This window comes from Hyla sarda, unplaced genomic scaffold, assembly GCF_029499605.1.
Source record: "Hyla sarda isolate aHylSar1 unplaced genomic scaffold, aHylSar1.hap1 scaffold_229, whole genome shotgun sequence".
NCBI classification, from domain to species: domain Eukaryota; kingdom Metazoa; phylum Chordata; class Amphibia; order Anura; family Hylidae; genus Hyla; species Hyla sarda.
The window spans coordinates 384336-400375 of record NW_026608969.1 but is presented as its reverse complement, the minus strand read 5'-3'; the positions used below and the strand labels follow the sequence as shown (position 1 = coordinate 400375).

Here is a 16040-nt window from a genome sequence, read left to right as displayed (position 1 = left end):
AGTAGGAGGAGTAAGAAGGGTTCCTGGCAAATCCGGGTTATGGATTGCATTTAAAAAGGCCCCGTGGGAGTGCAATGGGCCCCTGTCTTGCTGCTTAGCAATAATGGTATGGGTTTAGGTTCTGCTGTGTGTACTGGTGGTTGACTGCCCCCCAGCCCAGAGTGTGCATGGAAAATTGTCTGGCAGCCTCCCTGACAGCAAGCAGTGATAGTGCCCATGAAGGGCACCTTGTTGGGCCCGCCCCTTTCACGGTTATCGCTTCTCGGCCTTTTGGCTAAGATCAAGTGTAGTATCTGTTCTTATCAGTTTAATATCTGATACGTCCCCTATCTGGGGACCATATATTAAATGGATTTTTGAGAACGGGGGCCGATTTCGAAGCTTGCTTCCGTCGCCCTATGCATTGACCCGATATGGCAGTATCTTCGGGTACAGTGCACCACCCCCTTACAGGGTTAAAAAGAAAAATTCCTACTTTCATTGCTACCTGCTTGCTGGCTAGCCAGCTAGCCAGCCCTGTGGGCCTTGCTGCTGCTGCAGCCAAAAAACAAAAGGTGGTGCTGCTGCTGCTTCTGCTGCTTCTGCTTCTGCTTGTGTCTGGCCGCTGTTGGAGCGTCCAGGCACAGGACTTCTGCTGCTGCTGACTAAATGGCCTCCTTAATTGGATCATTTGAGTAGCCAGCACACCTGTGCAGGTAGGGCATGACATGATAGGCAGCTGCCTTGATAGCGGGTGGGTGCTGAATGTTCCTAATTGACAAAATAAGATTAATGCTTATGAAGAAATATAAAATCTCATCCCTTCCCCAATATCACGCCACACCCCTACCCCTTAATTCCCTGGTTGAACTTGATGGACATATGTCTTTTTTCGACCGTACTAACTATGTAACTATGTAACATAACATGGGGGGGGGGGGGGGGTCTCCTGGCTGTTCACACAGGTGTGTCATTGCTGTACATTGACCATGCATTGCTTCTGTGGTATTGCAAAGGCAAAGACAAATGCTTCCAGCCATCCATTGCACTAATGGATTGGTCATCAGCTGGCTGTCTATGTCCCGCATCAATATAGACCAAAGTACAGAGGGTTAGGCTATGCTATTGTGCACCTACCTGATGCATCAGAAGGTGCGAGGCCCTTGCTAAATTCTGTGCACAGACTTTGAGATCTATACTTTAGACTGTATCTAAACCTGCTCCAACATGGACTGACATTCTGGCCTACTTTCAGCCGATGCGACTTGTCTGTCGCTGAACAGTCGCTTTTTATGTATTCAGCACCTATGTATAATGTTGTAAAAATGCTCTAGAAGCTAAAGTCGCAGAAATGTCACACATATTTGGCCTGCAACTTTCTGTGCGACAAATTCAGACAGGAAAAATCAGTATAAATCCTTAGAAAATTATCCCCCAGTGTCTCCATCTGCTGGCGGTATTGAATAAGCATTGCTGCACTGATGGGGTATGCATTAGACGAAAAAAAAGAAGAAAAAGAAGAATAATACGCCCAGAAAAGAGGCGAAAAGGAGAAAAACGTAAAAAAACGTGAAAAAAAAGTAAGAGGAAGAGAAGGGAAAAAAAGGTGGAAATGGGTTTAAAAGTGATTTCGGCGGAGAAATATATATATATATATATATATATATATATATATATATATATACGCGCACACACACACATATATATAAACGTATTCTCCGTTGAGATATTGCAGCCGCTGCTGTGTCCAGGCCCAGGAGCCTTAGCACTGTGCTGTGATGTCACTCAATACCACTGACATCACTAGGTGTAAACAACATCTCTCCTTTGCTGTGTATGTGACTATGGAGCTGTTTGGTGATGTCGTCTATTATGGCCTTCATAGAAGCAACAGGAGATTGTTGCATCCATCTAGAACCCTCAGAACTACAGTGCTATGATGTCACTCACTTCCACAGGCCTTGCAGAGTGTAAACAACAACAACCCAGCTTTGTTGTGTATGTAACCATAGGGATTTGTGATGTCACCTAGAACCTTCACAGCAGCGACAGCTTTATGAGGAGCATCAGCACTGCTCTGCCTGAGCAGAACCATCACCGCCATAGGTTGTCAAATAACCTGGGTTTAACCCACACAGGTAAGTCCAATGGGGTGCAGGCATGTCCTCTATGCTTACAGCTTCCCGTGGGTGTTGGTTTGATACCGTTTGGGGACAGCCAAGGAGGCATCTGCAGGCAACAAAGGTAGGTGTGTGCTTGTGTGTGTGTTTCCTATGCAGATCCTAAGCCCAGTGTCACATGCAAGTAGGAGGAGTAAGAAGGGTTCCTGGCAAATCCGGGTTATGGATTGCATTTAAAAAGGCCCCGTGGGAGTGCAATGGGCCCCTGTCTTGCTGCTTAGCAATAATGGTATGGGTTTAGGTTCTGCTGTGTGTACTGGTGGTTGACTGCCCCCCAGCCCAGAGTGTGCATGGAAAATTGTCTGGCAGCCTCCCTGACAGCAAGCAGTGATAGTGCCCATGAAGGGCACCTTGTTGGGCCCGCCCCTTTCACGGTTATCGCTTCTCGGCCTTTTGGCTAAGATCAAGTGTAGTATCTGTTCTTATCAGTTTTCATGCTGGTGGGGATGGGTGCTGCATGGAGGATGCAGGTGTACCAGGGCTTTCCGGGGCTGGTTCTGAGGAATCAGCTCGACGGCTGCCCCGATGTGACCTGTTCCCTCCGGGTCTCGCCATGAGGCTGAGAGGGTCTAGAGCCGAGGTACTTTTGTGCCTCGGGGAGTGGTGACCCCGAGGTGCCGAAACTCACTGGGAGAATAGACTCACTGAGTTGAAGCACGGGCACCATAATCTCTTCACCTTGTGGCACTCACCTCTTGATTCCCGGCCTTCTGGCTAGGATCAGAGAAATTTTTATAGATCCGGCCGGATGTCCGGGCAGTATATCTGCACACATTCACTTATTTATTTCTTTTTTGTCTCACTGTGTCACTTTTTGCGTGTTGTGTGTTCACAGGATTTGTCAGGATGCGGTAGCCCTTCTGGGTGTCCCTCCTGGCGGTCTAGGGGAGGTGTGTGTGGCCATTAGGTTCCGCACCTCCCTGCAAACACCCCGGGTACTCCTGCTTTGGCAGGGTACCTACCGTAATCGGCTCTGCGGGCAGATACCTTGGCTAACGCCAAGGGGGATGCCGGGAGCATTTGTGGTCCCCTAGTAGCTTCGGCGAAAAGGGACATCGAACCTGGAACCTCGCAGGTACCTTTTGGTCCGGAGGCGAAGGGTAAGGTTTGTTGGGGGGCCTCTCTCCTATCGGAGAAGGGCTTGCGATAGACCGCATCCTTTGTGCACGTTTTTTTAGTGTAACACGTTTGCACTTTTTCTTGCACTTTGGGTGAATCGAAAGCACGTTCCTCGGCTTTAGATAAAAAAAAAAAAAAAAAAAAAAAAAAAAAAATCTGTTCTTATCAGTTTAATATCTGATACGTCCCCTATCTGGGGACCATATATTAAATGGATTTTTGAGAACGGGGGCCGATTTCGAAGCTTGCTTCCGTCGCCCTATGCATTGACCCGATATGGCAGTATCTTCGGGTACAGTGCACCACCCCCTTACAGGGTTAAAAAGAAAGATTCCTACTTTCATTGCTACCTGCTTGCTGGCTAGCCAGCTAGCCAGCCCTGTGGGCCTTGCTGCTGCTGCAGCCAAAAAACAAAAGGTGGTGCTGCTGCTGCTTCTGCTGCTTCTGCTTCTGCTTGTGTCTGGCCGCTGTTGGAGCGTCCAGGCACAGGACTTCTGCTGCTGCTGACTAAATGGCCTCCTTAATTGGATCATTTGAGTAGCCAGCACACCTGTGCAGGTAGGGCATGACATGATAGGCAGCTGCCTTGATAGCGGGTGGGTGCTGAATGTTCCTAATTGACAAAATAAGATTAATGCTTATGAAGAAATATAAAATCTCATCCCTTCCCCAATATCGCGCCACACCCCTACCCCTTAATTCCCTGGTTGAACTTGATGGACATATGTCTTTTTTCGACCGTACTAACTATGTAACTATGTAACATAACATGGGGGGGGGGGGGGGGTCTCCTGGCTGTTCACACAGGTGTGTCATTGCTGTACATTGACCATGCATTGCTTCTGTGGTATTGCAAAGGCAAAGACAAATGCTTCCAGCCATCCATTGCACTAATGGATTGGTCATCAGCTGGCTGTCTATGTCCCGCATCAATATAGACCAAAGTACAGAGGGTTAGGCTATGCTATTGTGCACCTACCTGATGCATCAGAAGGTGCGAGGCCCTTGCTAAATTCTGTGCACAGACTTTGAGATCTATGCTTTAGACTGTATCTAAACCTGCTCCAACATGGACTGACATTCTGGCCTACTTTCAGCCGATGCGACTTGTCTGTCGCTGAACAGTCGCTTTTTATGTATTCAGCACCTATGTATAATGTTGTAAAAATGCTCTAGAAGCTAAAGTCGCAGAAATGTCACACATATTTGGCCTGCAACTTTCTGTGCGACAAATTCAGACAGGAAAAATCAGTATAAATCCTTAGAAAATTATCCCCCAGTGTCTCCATCTGCTGGCGGTATTGAATAAGCATTGCTGCACTGATGGGGTATGCATTAGACGAAAAAAAAGAAGAAAAAGAAGAATAATACGCCCAGAAAAGAGGCGAAAAGGAGAAAAACGTAAAAAAACGTGAAAAAAAAGTAAGAGGAAGAGAAGGGAAAAAAAGGTGGAAATGGGTTTAAAAGTGATTTCGGCGGAGAAATATATATATATATATATATATATATATATATATATATATATATATATATATATATATACATATACGCGCACACACACACATATATATAAACGTATTCTCCGTTGAGATATTGCAGCCGCTGCTGTGTCCAGGCCCAGGAGCCTTAGCACTGTGCTGTGATGTCACTCAATACCACTGACATCACTAGGTGTAAACAACATCTCTCCTTTGCTGTGTATGTGACTATGGAGCTGTTTGGTGATGTCGTCTATTATGGCCTTCATAGAAGCAACAGGAGATTGTTGCATCCATCTAGAACCCTCAGAACTACAGTGCTATGATGTCACTCACTTCCACAGGCCTTGCAGAGTGTAAACAACAACAACCCAGCTTTGTTGTGTATGTAACCATAGGGATTTGTGATGTCACCTAGAACCTTCACAGCAGCGACAGCTTTATGAGGAGCATCAGCACTGCTCTGCCTGAGCAGAACCATCACCGCCATAGGTTGTCAAATAACCCGGGTTTAACCCACACAGGTAAGTCCAATGGGGTGCAGGCATGTCCTCTATGCTTACAGCTTCCCGTGGGTGTTGGTTTGATACCGTTTGGGGACAGCCAAGGAGGCATCTGCAGGCAACAAAGGTAGGTGTGTGCTTGTGTGTGTGTTTCCTATGCAGATCCTAAGCCCAGTGTCACATGCAAGTAGGAGGAGTAAGAAGGGTTCCTGGCAAATCCGGGTTATGGATTGCATTTAAAAAGGCCCCGTGGGAGTGCAATGGGCCCCTGTCTTGCTGCTTAGCAATAATGGTATGGGTTTAGGTTCTGCTGTGTGTACTGGTGGTTGACTGCCCCCCAGCCCAGAGTGTGCATGGAAAATTGTCTGGCAGCCTCCCTGACAGCAAGCAGTGATAGTGCCCATGAAGGGCAGCTTGTTGGGCCCGCCCCTTTCACGGTTATCGCTTCTCGGCCTTTTGGCTAAGATCAAGTGTAGTATCTGTTCTTATCAGTTTAATATCTGATACGTCCCCTATCTGGGGACCATATATTAAATGGATTTTTGAGAACGGGGGCCGATTTCGAAGCTTGCTTCCGTCGCCCTATGCATTGACCCGATATGGCAGTATCTTCGGGTACAGTGCACCACCCCCTTACAGGGTTAAAAAGAAAGATTCCTACTTTCATTGCTACCTGCTTGCTGGCTAGCCAGCTAGCCAGCCCTGTGGGCCTTGCTGCTGCTGCAGCCAAAAAACAAAAGGTGGTGCTGCTGCTGCTTCTGCTGCTTCTGCTTCTGCTTGTGTCTGGCCGCTGTTGGAGCGTCCAGGCACAGGACTTCTGCTGCTGCTGACTAAATGGCCTCCTTAATTGGATCATTTGAGTAGCCAGCACACCTGTGCAGGTAGGGCATGACATGATAGGCAGCTGCCTTGATAGCGGGTGGGTGCTGAATGTTCCTAATTGACAAAATAAGATTAATGCTTATGAAGAAATATAAAATCTCATCCCTTCCCCAATATCGCGCCACACCCCTACCCCTTAATTCCCTGGTTGAACTTGATGGACATATGTCTTTTTTCGACCGTACTAACTATGTAACTATGTAACATAACATGGGGGGGGGGGGGGTCTCCTGGCTGTTCACACAGGTGTGTCATTGCTGTACATTGACCATGCATTGCTTCTGTGGTATTGCAAAGGCAAAGACAAATGCTTCCAGCCATCCATTGCACTAATGGATTGGTCATCAGCTGGCTGTCTATGTCCCGCATCAATATAGACCAAAGTACAGAGGGTTAGGCTATGCTATTGTGCACCTACCTGATGCATCAGAAGGTGCGAGGCCCTTGCTAAATTCTGTGCACAGACTTTGAGATCTATACTTTAGACTGTATCTAAACCTGCTCCAACATGGACTGACATTCTGGCCTACTTTCAGCCGATGCGACTTGTCTGTCGCTGAACAGTCGCTTTTTATGTATTCAGCACCTATGTATAATGTTGTAAAAATGCTCTAGAAGCTAAAGTCGCAGAAATGTCACACATATTTGGCCTGCAACTTTCTGTGCGACAAATTCAGACAGGAAAAATCAGTATAAATCCTTAGAAAATTATCCCCCAGTGTCTCCATCTGCTGGCGGTATTGAATAAGCATTGCTGCACTGATGGGGTATGCATTAGACGAAAAAAAAGAAGAAAAAGAAGAATAATACGCCCAGAAAAGAGGCGAAAAGGAGAAAAACGTAAAAAAACGTGAAAAAAAAGTAAGAGGAAGAGAAGGGAAAAAAAGGTGGAAATGGGTTTAAAAGTGATTTCGGCGGAGAAATATATATATATATATATATATATATATATATATATATATATATACGCGCACACACACACATATATATAAACGTATTCTCCGTTGAGATATTGCAGCCGCTGCTGTGTCCAGGCCCAGGAGCCTTAGCACTGTGCTGTGATGTCACTCAATACCACTGACATCACTAGGTGTAAACAACATCTCTCCTTTGCTGTGTATGTGACTATGGAGCTGTTTGGTGATGTCGTCTATTACGGCCTTCATAGAAGCAACAGGAGATTGTTGCATCCATCTAGAACCCTCAGAACTACAGTGCTATGATGTCACTCACTTCCACAGGCCTTGCAGAGTGTAAACAACAACAACCCAGCTTTGTTGTGTATGTAACCATAGGGATTTGTGATGTCACCTAGAACCTTCACAGCAGCGACAGCTTTATGAGGAGCATCAGCACTGCTCTGCCTGAGCAGAACCATCACCGCCATAGGTTGTCAAATAACCCGGGTTTAACCCACACAGGTAAGTCCAATGGGGTGCAGGCATGTCCTCTATGCTTACAGCTTCCCGTGGGTGTTGGTTTGATACCGTTTGGGGACAGCCAAGGAGGCATCTGCAGGCAACAAAGGTAGGTGTGTGCTTGTGTGTGTGTTTCCTATGCAGATCCTAAGCCCAGTGTCACATGCAAGTAGGAGGAGTAAGAAGGGTTCCTGGCAAATCCGGGTTATGGATTGCATTTAAAAAGGCCCCGTGGGAGTGCAATGGGCCCCTGTCTTGCTGCTTAGCAATAATGGTATGGGTTTAGGTTCTGCTGTGTGTACTGGTGGTTGACTGCCCCCCAGCCCAGAGTGTGCATGGAAAATTGTCTGGCAGCCTCCCTGACAGCAAGCAGTGATAGTGCCCATGAAGGGCACCTTGTTGGGCCCGCCCATTTCACGGTTATCGCTTCTCGGCCTTTTGGCTAAGATCAAGTGTAGTATCTGTTCTTATCAGTTTAATATCTGATACGTCCCCTATCTGGGGACCATATATTAAATGGATTTTTGAGAACGGGGGCCGATTTCGAAGCTTGCTTCCGTCGCCCTATGCATTGACCCGATATGGCAGTATCTTCGGGTACAGTGCACCACCCCCTTACAGGGTTAAAAAGAAAGATTCCTACTTTCATTGCTACCTGCTTGCTGGCTAGCCAGCTAGCCAGCCCTGTGGGCCTTGCTGCTGCTGCAGCCAAAAAACAAAAGGTGGTGCTGCTGCTGCTTCTGCTGCTTCTGCTTCTGCTTGTGTCTGGCCGCTGTTGGAGCGTCCAGGCACAGGACTTCTGCTGCTGCTGACTAAATGGCCTCCTTAATTGGATCATTTGAGTAGCCAGCACACCTGTGCAGGTAGGGCATGACATGATAGGCAGCTGCCTTGATAGCGGGTGGGTGCTGAATGTTCCTAATTGACAAAATAAGATTAATGCTTATGAAGAAATATAAAATCTCATCCCTTCCCCAATATCGCGCCACACCCCTACCCCTTAATTCCCTGGTTGAACTTGATGGACATATGTCTTTTTTCGACCGTACTAACTATGTAACTATGTAACATAACATGGGGGGGGGGGGGGGGTCTCCTGGCTGTTCACACAGGTGTGTCATTGCTGTACATTGACCATGCATTGCTTCTGTGGTATTGCAAAGGCAAAGACAAATGCTTCCAGCCATCCATTGCACTAATGGATTGGTCATCAGCTGGCTGTCTATGTCCCGCATCAATATAGACCAAAGTACAGAGGGTTAGGCTATGCTATTGTGCACCTACCTGATGCATCAGAAGGTGCGAGGCCCTTGCTAAATTCTGTGCACAGACTTTGAGATCTATACTTTAGACTGTATCTAAACCTGCTCCAACATGGACTGACATTCTGGCCTACTTTCAGCCGATGCGACTTGTCTGTCGCTGAACAGTCGCTTTTTATGTATTCAGCACCTATGTATAATGTTGTAAAAATGCTCTAGAAGCTAAAGTCGCAGAAATGTCACACATATTTGGCCTGCAACTTTCTGTGCGACAAATTCAGACAGGAAAAATCAGTATAAATCCTTAGAAAATTATCCCCCAGTGTCTCCATCTGCTGGCGGTATTGAATAAGCATTGCTGCACTGATGGGGTATGCATTAGACGAAAAAAAAGAAGAAAAAGAAGAATAATACGCCCAGAAAAGAGGCGAAAAGGAGAAAAACGTAAAAAAACGTGAAAAAAAAGTAAGAGGAAGAGAAGGGAAAAAAAGGTGGAAATGGGTTTAAAAGTTATTTCGGCGGAGAAATATACATATATATATATATATATATATATATATATATATATATATATATATATACGCGCACACACACACATATATATAAACGTATTCTCCGTTGAGATATTGCAGCCGCTGCTGTGTCCAGGCCCAGGAGCCTTAGCACTGTGCTGTGATGTCACTCAATACCACTGACATCACTAGGTGTAAACAACATCTCTCCTTTGCTGTGTATGTGACTATGGAGCTGTTTGGTGATGTCGTCTATTATGGCCTTCATAGAAGCAACAGGAGATTGTTGCATCCATCTAGAACCCTCAGAACTACAGTGCTATGATGTCACTCACTTCCACAGGCCTTGCAGAGTGTAAACAACAACAACCCAGCTTTGTTGTGTATGTAACCATAGGGATTTGTGATGTCACCTAGAACCTTCACAGCAGCGACAGCTTTATGAGGAGCATCAGCATTGCTCTGCCTGAGCAGAACCATCACCGCCATAGGTTGTCAAATAACCCGGGTTTAACCCACACAGGTAAGTCCAATGGGGTGCAGGCATGTCCTCTATGCTTACAGCTTCCCGTGGGTGTTGGTTTGATACCGTTTGGGGACAGCCAAGGAGGCATCTGCAGGCAACAAAGGTAGGTGTGTGCTTGTGTGTGTGTTTCCTATGCAGATCCTAAGCCCAGTGTCACATGCAAGTAGGAGGAGTAAGAAGGGTTCCTGGCAAATCCGGGTTATGGATTGCATTTAAAAAGGCCCCGTGGGAGTGCAATGGGCCCCTGTCTTGCTGCTTAGCAATAATGGTATGGGTTTAGGTTCTGCTGTGTGTACTGGTGGTTGACTGCCCCCCAGCCCAGAGTGTGCATGGAAAATTGTCTGGCAGCCTCCCTGACAGCAAGCAGTGATAGTGCCCATGAAGGGCACCTTGTTGGGCCCGCCCCTTTCACGGTTATCGCTTCTCGGCCTTTTGGCTAAGATCAAGTGTAGTATCTGTTCTTATCAGTTTAATATCTGATACGTCCCCTATCTGGGGACCATATATTAAATGGATTTTTGAGAACGGGGGCCGATTTCGAAGCTTGCTTCCGTCGCCCTATGCATTGACCCGATATGGCAGTATCTTCGGGTACAGTGCACCACCCCCTTACAGGGTTAAAAAGAAAGATTCCTACTTTCATTGCTACCTGCTTGCTGGCTAGCCAGCTAGCCAGCCCTGTGGGCCTTGCTGCTGCTGCAGCCAAAAAACAAAAGGTGGTGCTGCTGCTGCTTCTGCTGCTTCTGCTTCTGCTTGTGTCTGGCCGCTGTTGGAGCGTCCAGGCACAGGACTTCTGCTGCTGCTGACTAAATGGCCTCCTTAATTGGATCATTTGAGTAGCCAGCACACCTGTGCAGGTAGGGCATGACATGATAGGCAGCTGCCTTGATAGCGGGTGGGTGCTGAATGTTCCTAATTGACAAAATAAGATTAATGCTTATGAAGAAATATAAAATCTCATCCCTTCCCCAATATCGCGCCACACCCCTACCCCTTAATTCCCTGGTTGAACTTGATGGACATATGTCTTTTTTCGACCGTACTAACTATGTAACTATGTAACATAACATGGGGGGGGGGGGGGGTCTCCTGGCTGTTCACACAGGTGTGTCATTGCTGTACATTGACCATGCATTGCTTCTGTGGTATTGCAAAGGCAAAGACAAATGCTTCCAGCCATCCATTGCACTAATGGATTGGTCATCAGCTGGCTGTCTATGTCCCGCATCAATATAGACCAAAGTACAGAGGGTTAGGCTATGCTATTGTGCACCTACCTGATGCATCAGAAGGTGCGAGGCCCTTGCTAAATTCTGTGCACAGACTTTGAGATCTATACTTTAGACTGTATCTAAACCTGCTCCAACATGGACTGACATTCTGGCCTACTTTCAGCCGATGCGACTTGTCTGTCGCTGAACAGTCGCTTTTTATGTATCCAGCACCTATGTATAATGTTGTAAAAATGCTCTAGAAGCTAAAGTCGCAGAAATGTCACACATATTTGGCCTGCAACTTTCTGTGCGACAAATTCAGACAGGAAAAATCAGTATAAATCCTTAGAAAATTATCCCCCAGTGTCTCCATCTGCTGGCGGTATTGAATAAGCATTGCTGCACTGATGGGGTATGCATTAGACGAAAAAAAAGAAGAAAAAGAAGAATAATACGCCCAGAAAAGAGGCGAAAAGGAGAAAAACGTAAAAAAACGTGAAAAAAAAGTAAGAGGAAGAGAAGGGAAAAAAAGGTGGAAATGGGTTTAAAAGTGATTTCGGCGGAGAAATATATATATATATATATATATATATATATATATATATACGCGCACACACACACATATATATAAACGTATTCTCCGTTGAGATATTGCAGCCGCTGCTGTGTCCAGGCCCAGGAGCCTTAGCACTGTGCTGTGATGTCACTCAATACCACTGACATCACTAGGTGTAAACAACATCTCTCCTTTGCTGTGTATGTGACTATGGAGCTGTTTGGTGATGTCGTCTATTATGGCCTTCATAGAAGCAACAGGAGATTGTTGCATCCATCTAGAACCCTCAGAACTACAGTGCTATGATGTCACTCACTTCCACAGGCCTTGCAGAGTGTAAACAACAACAACCCAGCTTTGTTGTGTATGTAACCATAGGGATTTGTGATGTCACCTAGAACCTTCACAGCAGCGACAGCTTTATGAGGAGCATCAGCACTGCTCTGCCTGAGCAGAACCATCACCGCCATAGGTTGTCAAATAACCCGGGTTTAACCCACACAGGTAAGTCCAATGGGGTGCAGGCATGTCCTCTATGCTTACAGCTTCCCGTGGGTGTTGGTTTGATACCGTTTGGGGACAGCCAAGGAGGCATCTGCAGGCAACAAAGGTAGGTGTGTGCTTGTGTGTGTGTTTCCTATGCAGATCCTAAGCCCAGTGTCACATGCAAGTAGGAGGAGTAAGAAGGGTTCCTGGCAAATCCGGGTTATGGATTGCATTTAAAAAGGCCCCGTGGGAGTGCAATGGGCCCCTGTCTTGCTGCTTAGCAATAATGGTATGGGTTTAGGTTCTGCTGTGTGTACTGGTGGTTGACTGCCCCCCAGCCCAGAGTGTGCATGGAAAATTGTCTGGCAGCCTCCCTGACAGCAAGCAGTGATAGTGCCCATGAAGGGCACCTTGTTGGGCCCGCCCCTTTCACGGTTATCGCTTCTCGGCCTTTTGGCTAAGATCAAGTGTAGTATCTGTTCTTATCAGTTTAATATCTGATACGTCCCCTATCTGGGGACCATATATTAAATGGATTTTTGAGAACGGGGGCCGATTTCGAAGCTTGCTTCCGTCGCCCTATGCATTGACCCGATATGGCAGTATCTTCGGGTACAGTGCACCACCCCCTTACAGGGTTAAAAAGAAAGATTCCTACTTTCATTGCTACCTGCTTGCTGGCTAGCCAGCTAGCCAGCCCTGTGGGCCTTGCTGCTGCTGCAGCCAAAAAACAAAAGGTGGTGCTGCTGCTGCTTCTGCTGCTTCTGCTTCTGCTTGTGTCTGGCCGCTGTTGGAGCGTCCAGGCACAGGACTTCTGCTGCTGCTGACTAAATGGCCTCCTTAATTGGATCATTTGAGTAGCCAGCACACCTGTGCAGGTAGGGCATGACATGATAGGCAGCTGCCTTGATAGCGGGTGGGTGCTGAATGTTCCTAATTGACAAAATAAGATTAATGCTTATGAAGAAATATAAAATCTCATCCCTTCCCCAATATCGCGCCACACCCCTACCCCTTAATTCCCTGGTTGAACTTGATGGACATATGTCTTTTTTCGACCGTACTAACTATGTAACTATGTAACATAACATGGGGGGGGGAGGGTCTCCTGGCTGTTCACACAGGTGTGTCATTGCTGTACATTGACCATGCATTGCTTCTGTGGTATTGCAAAGGCAAAGACAAATGCTTCCAGCCATCCATTGCACTAATGGATTGGTCATCAGCTGGCTGTCTATGTCCCGCATCAATATAGACCAAAGTACAGAGGGTTAGGCTATGCTATTGTGCACCTACCTGATGCATCAGAAGGTGCGAGGCCCTTGCTAAATTCTGTGCACAGACTTTGAGATCTATACTTTAGACTGTATCTAAACCTGCTCCAACATGGACTGACATTCTGGCCTACTTTCAGCCGATGCGACTTGTCTGTCGCTGAACAGTCGCTTTTTATGTATTCAGCACCTATGTATAATGTTGTAAAAATGCTCTAGAAGCTAAAGTCGCAGAAATGTCACACATATTTGGCCTGCAATTTTCTGTGCGACAAATTCAGACAGGAAAAATCAGTATAAATCCTTAGAAAATTATCCCCCAGTGTCTCCATCTGCTGGCGGTATTGAATAAGCATTGCTGCACTGATGGGGTATGCATTAGACGAAAAAAAAGAAGAAAAAGAAGAATAATACGCCCAGAAAAGAGGCGAAAAGGAGAAAAACGTAAAAAAACGTGAAAAAAAAGTAAGAGGAAGAGAAGGGAAAAAAAGGTGGAAATGGGTTTAAAAGTGATTTCGGCGGAGAAATATATATATATATATATATATATATATATATATATATATATATATATACGCGCACACACACACATATATATAAACGTATTCTCCGTTGAGATATTGCAGCCGCTGCTGTGTCCAGGCCCAGGAGCCTTAGCACTGTGCTGTGATGTCACTCAATACCACTGACATCACTAGGTGTAAACAACATCTCTCCTTTGCTGTGTATGTGACTATGGAGCTGTTTGGTGATGTCGTCTATTATGGCCTTCATAGAAGCAACAGGAGATTGTTGCATCCATCTAGAACCCTCAAAACTACAGTGCTATGATGTCACTCACTTCCACAGGCCTTGCAGAGTGTAAACAACAACAACCCAGCTTTGTTGTGTATGTAACCATAGGGATTTGTGATGTCACCTAGAACCTTCACAGCAGCGACAGCTTTATGAGGAGCATCAGCACTGCTCTGCCTGAGCAGAACCATCACCGCCATAGGTTGTCAAATAACCCGGGTTTAACCCACACAGGTAAGTCCAATGGGGTGCAGGCATGTCCTCTATGCTTACAGCTTCCCGTGGGTGTTGGTTTGATACCGTTTGGGGACAGCCAAGGAGGCATCTGCAGGCAACAAAGGTAGGTGTGTGCTTGTGTGTGTGTTTCCTATGCAGATCCTAAGCCCAGTGTCACATGCAAGTAGGAGGAGTAAGAAGGGTTCCTGGCAAATCCGGGTTATGGATTGCATTTAAAAAGGCCCCGTGGGAGTGCAATGGGCCCCTGTCTTGCTGCTTAGCAATAATGGTATGGGTTTAGGTTCTGCTGTGTGTACTGGTGGTTGACTGCCCCCCAGCCCAGAGTGTGCATGGAAAATTGTCTGGCAGCCTCCCTGACAGCAAGCAGTGATAGTGCCCATGAAGGGCACCTTGTTGGGCCCGCCCCTTTCACGGTTATCGCTTCTCGGCCTTTTGGCTAAGATCAAGTGTAGTATCTGTTCTTATCAGTTTAATATCTGATACGTCCCCTATCTGGGGACCATATATTAAATGGATTTTTGAGAACGGGGGCCGATTTCAAAGCTTGCTTCCGTCGCCCTATGCATTGACCCGATATGGCAGTATCTTCGGGTACAGTGCACCACCCCCTTACAGGGTTAAAAAGAAAGATTCCTACTTTCATTGCTACCTGCTTGCTGGCTAGCCAGCTAGCCAGCCCTGTGGGCCTTGCTGCTGCTGCAGCCAAAAAACAAAAGGTGGTGCTGCTGCTGCTTCTGCTGCTTCTGCTTCTGCTTGTGTCTGGCCGCTGTTGGAGCGTCCAGGCACAGGACTTCTGCTGCTGCTGACTAAATGGCCTCCTTAATTGGATCATTTGAGTAGCCAGCACACCTGTGCAGGTAGGGCATGACATGATAGGCAGCTGCCTTGATAGCGGGTGGGTGCTGAATGTTCCTAATTGACAAAATAAGATTAATGCTTATGAAGAAATATAAAATCTCATCCCTTCCCCAATATCGCGCCACACCCCTACCCCTTAATTCCCTGGTTGAACTTGATGGACATATGTCTTTTTTCGACCGTACTAACTATGTAACTATGTAACATAACATGGGGGGGGGGGGTCTCCTGGCTGTTCACACAGGTGTGTCATTGCTGTACATTGACCATGCATTGCTTCTGTGGTATTGCAAAGGCAAAGACAAATGCTTCCAGCCATCCATTGCACTAATGGATTGGTCATCAGCTGGCTGTCTATGTCCCGCATCAATATAGACCAAAGTACAGAGGGTTAGGCTATGCTATTGTGCACCTACCTGATGCATCAGAAGGTGCGAGGCCATGCTAAATTCTGTGCACAGACTTTGAGATCTATACTTTAGACTGTATCTAAACCTGCTCCAACATGGACTGACATTCTGGCCTACTTTCAGCCGATGCGACTTGTCTGTCGCTGAACAGTCGCTTTTTATGTATTCAGCACCTATGTATAATGTTGTAAAAATGCTCTAGAAGCTAAAGTCGCAGAAATGTCACACATATTTGGCCTGCAACTTTCTGTGCGACAAATTCAGACAGGAAAAATCAGTATAAATCCTTAGAAAATTATCCCCCAGTGTCTCCATCTGCTGGCGGTATTGAATAAGCATTGCTGCACTGAT

The 16040-nt window shown here is 46.4% G+C and overlaps 7 non-coding genes and 1 pseudogene across 7 annotated transcripts; all 8 read left to right on the top strand.

Moving 5' to 3' along the window:
• Positions 1 to 254: 254 nt before the first annotated feature.
• Positions 255 to 445, top strand: LOC130321840 (U2 spliceosomal RNA). The gene has a single exon (XR_008867494.1). It is a non-coding gene; the product is annotated as a U2 spliceosomal RNA (small nuclear RNA).
• A 2091-nt stretch (positions 446 to 2536) lies between these two features.
• On the top strand, positions 2537 to 2696 carry LOC130321923 (U2 spliceosomal RNA; annotated as a pseudogene).
• A 693-nt stretch (positions 2697 to 3389) lies between these two features.
• On the top strand, positions 3390 to 3586 carry LOC130321914 (U2 spliceosomal RNA). Its single transcript, XR_008867550.1, has one exon. It is a non-coding gene; the product is annotated as a U2 spliceosomal RNA (small nuclear RNA).
• A 2113-nt stretch (positions 3587 to 5699) lies between these two features.
• On the top strand, positions 5700 to 5890 carry LOC130321838 (U2 spliceosomal RNA). Its single transcript, XR_008867492.1, has one exon. It is a non-coding gene; the product is annotated as a U2 spliceosomal RNA (small nuclear RNA).
• A 2091-nt stretch (positions 5891 to 7981) lies between these two features.
• On the top strand, positions 7982 to 8172 carry LOC130321837 (U2 spliceosomal RNA). The gene has a single exon (XR_008867491.1). It is a non-coding gene; the product is annotated as a U2 spliceosomal RNA (small nuclear RNA).
• A 2103-nt stretch (positions 8173 to 10275) lies between these two features.
• Positions 10276 to 10466, top strand: LOC130321836 (U2 spliceosomal RNA). Its single transcript, XR_008867490.1, has one exon. It is a non-coding gene; the product is annotated as a U2 spliceosomal RNA (small nuclear RNA).
• A 2086-nt stretch (positions 10467 to 12552) lies between these two features.
• Positions 12553 to 12743, top strand: LOC130321835 (U2 spliceosomal RNA). The gene has a single exon (XR_008867489.1). It is a non-coding gene; the product is annotated as a U2 spliceosomal RNA (small nuclear RNA).
• A 2094-nt stretch (positions 12744 to 14837) lies between these two features.
• LOC130321861 (U2 spliceosomal RNA) lies at positions 14838 to 15028 on the top strand. The gene has a single exon (XR_008867513.1). It is a non-coding gene; the product is annotated as a U2 spliceosomal RNA (small nuclear RNA).
• The last annotated feature ends 1012 nt before the right edge of the window (positions 15029 to 16040 follow it).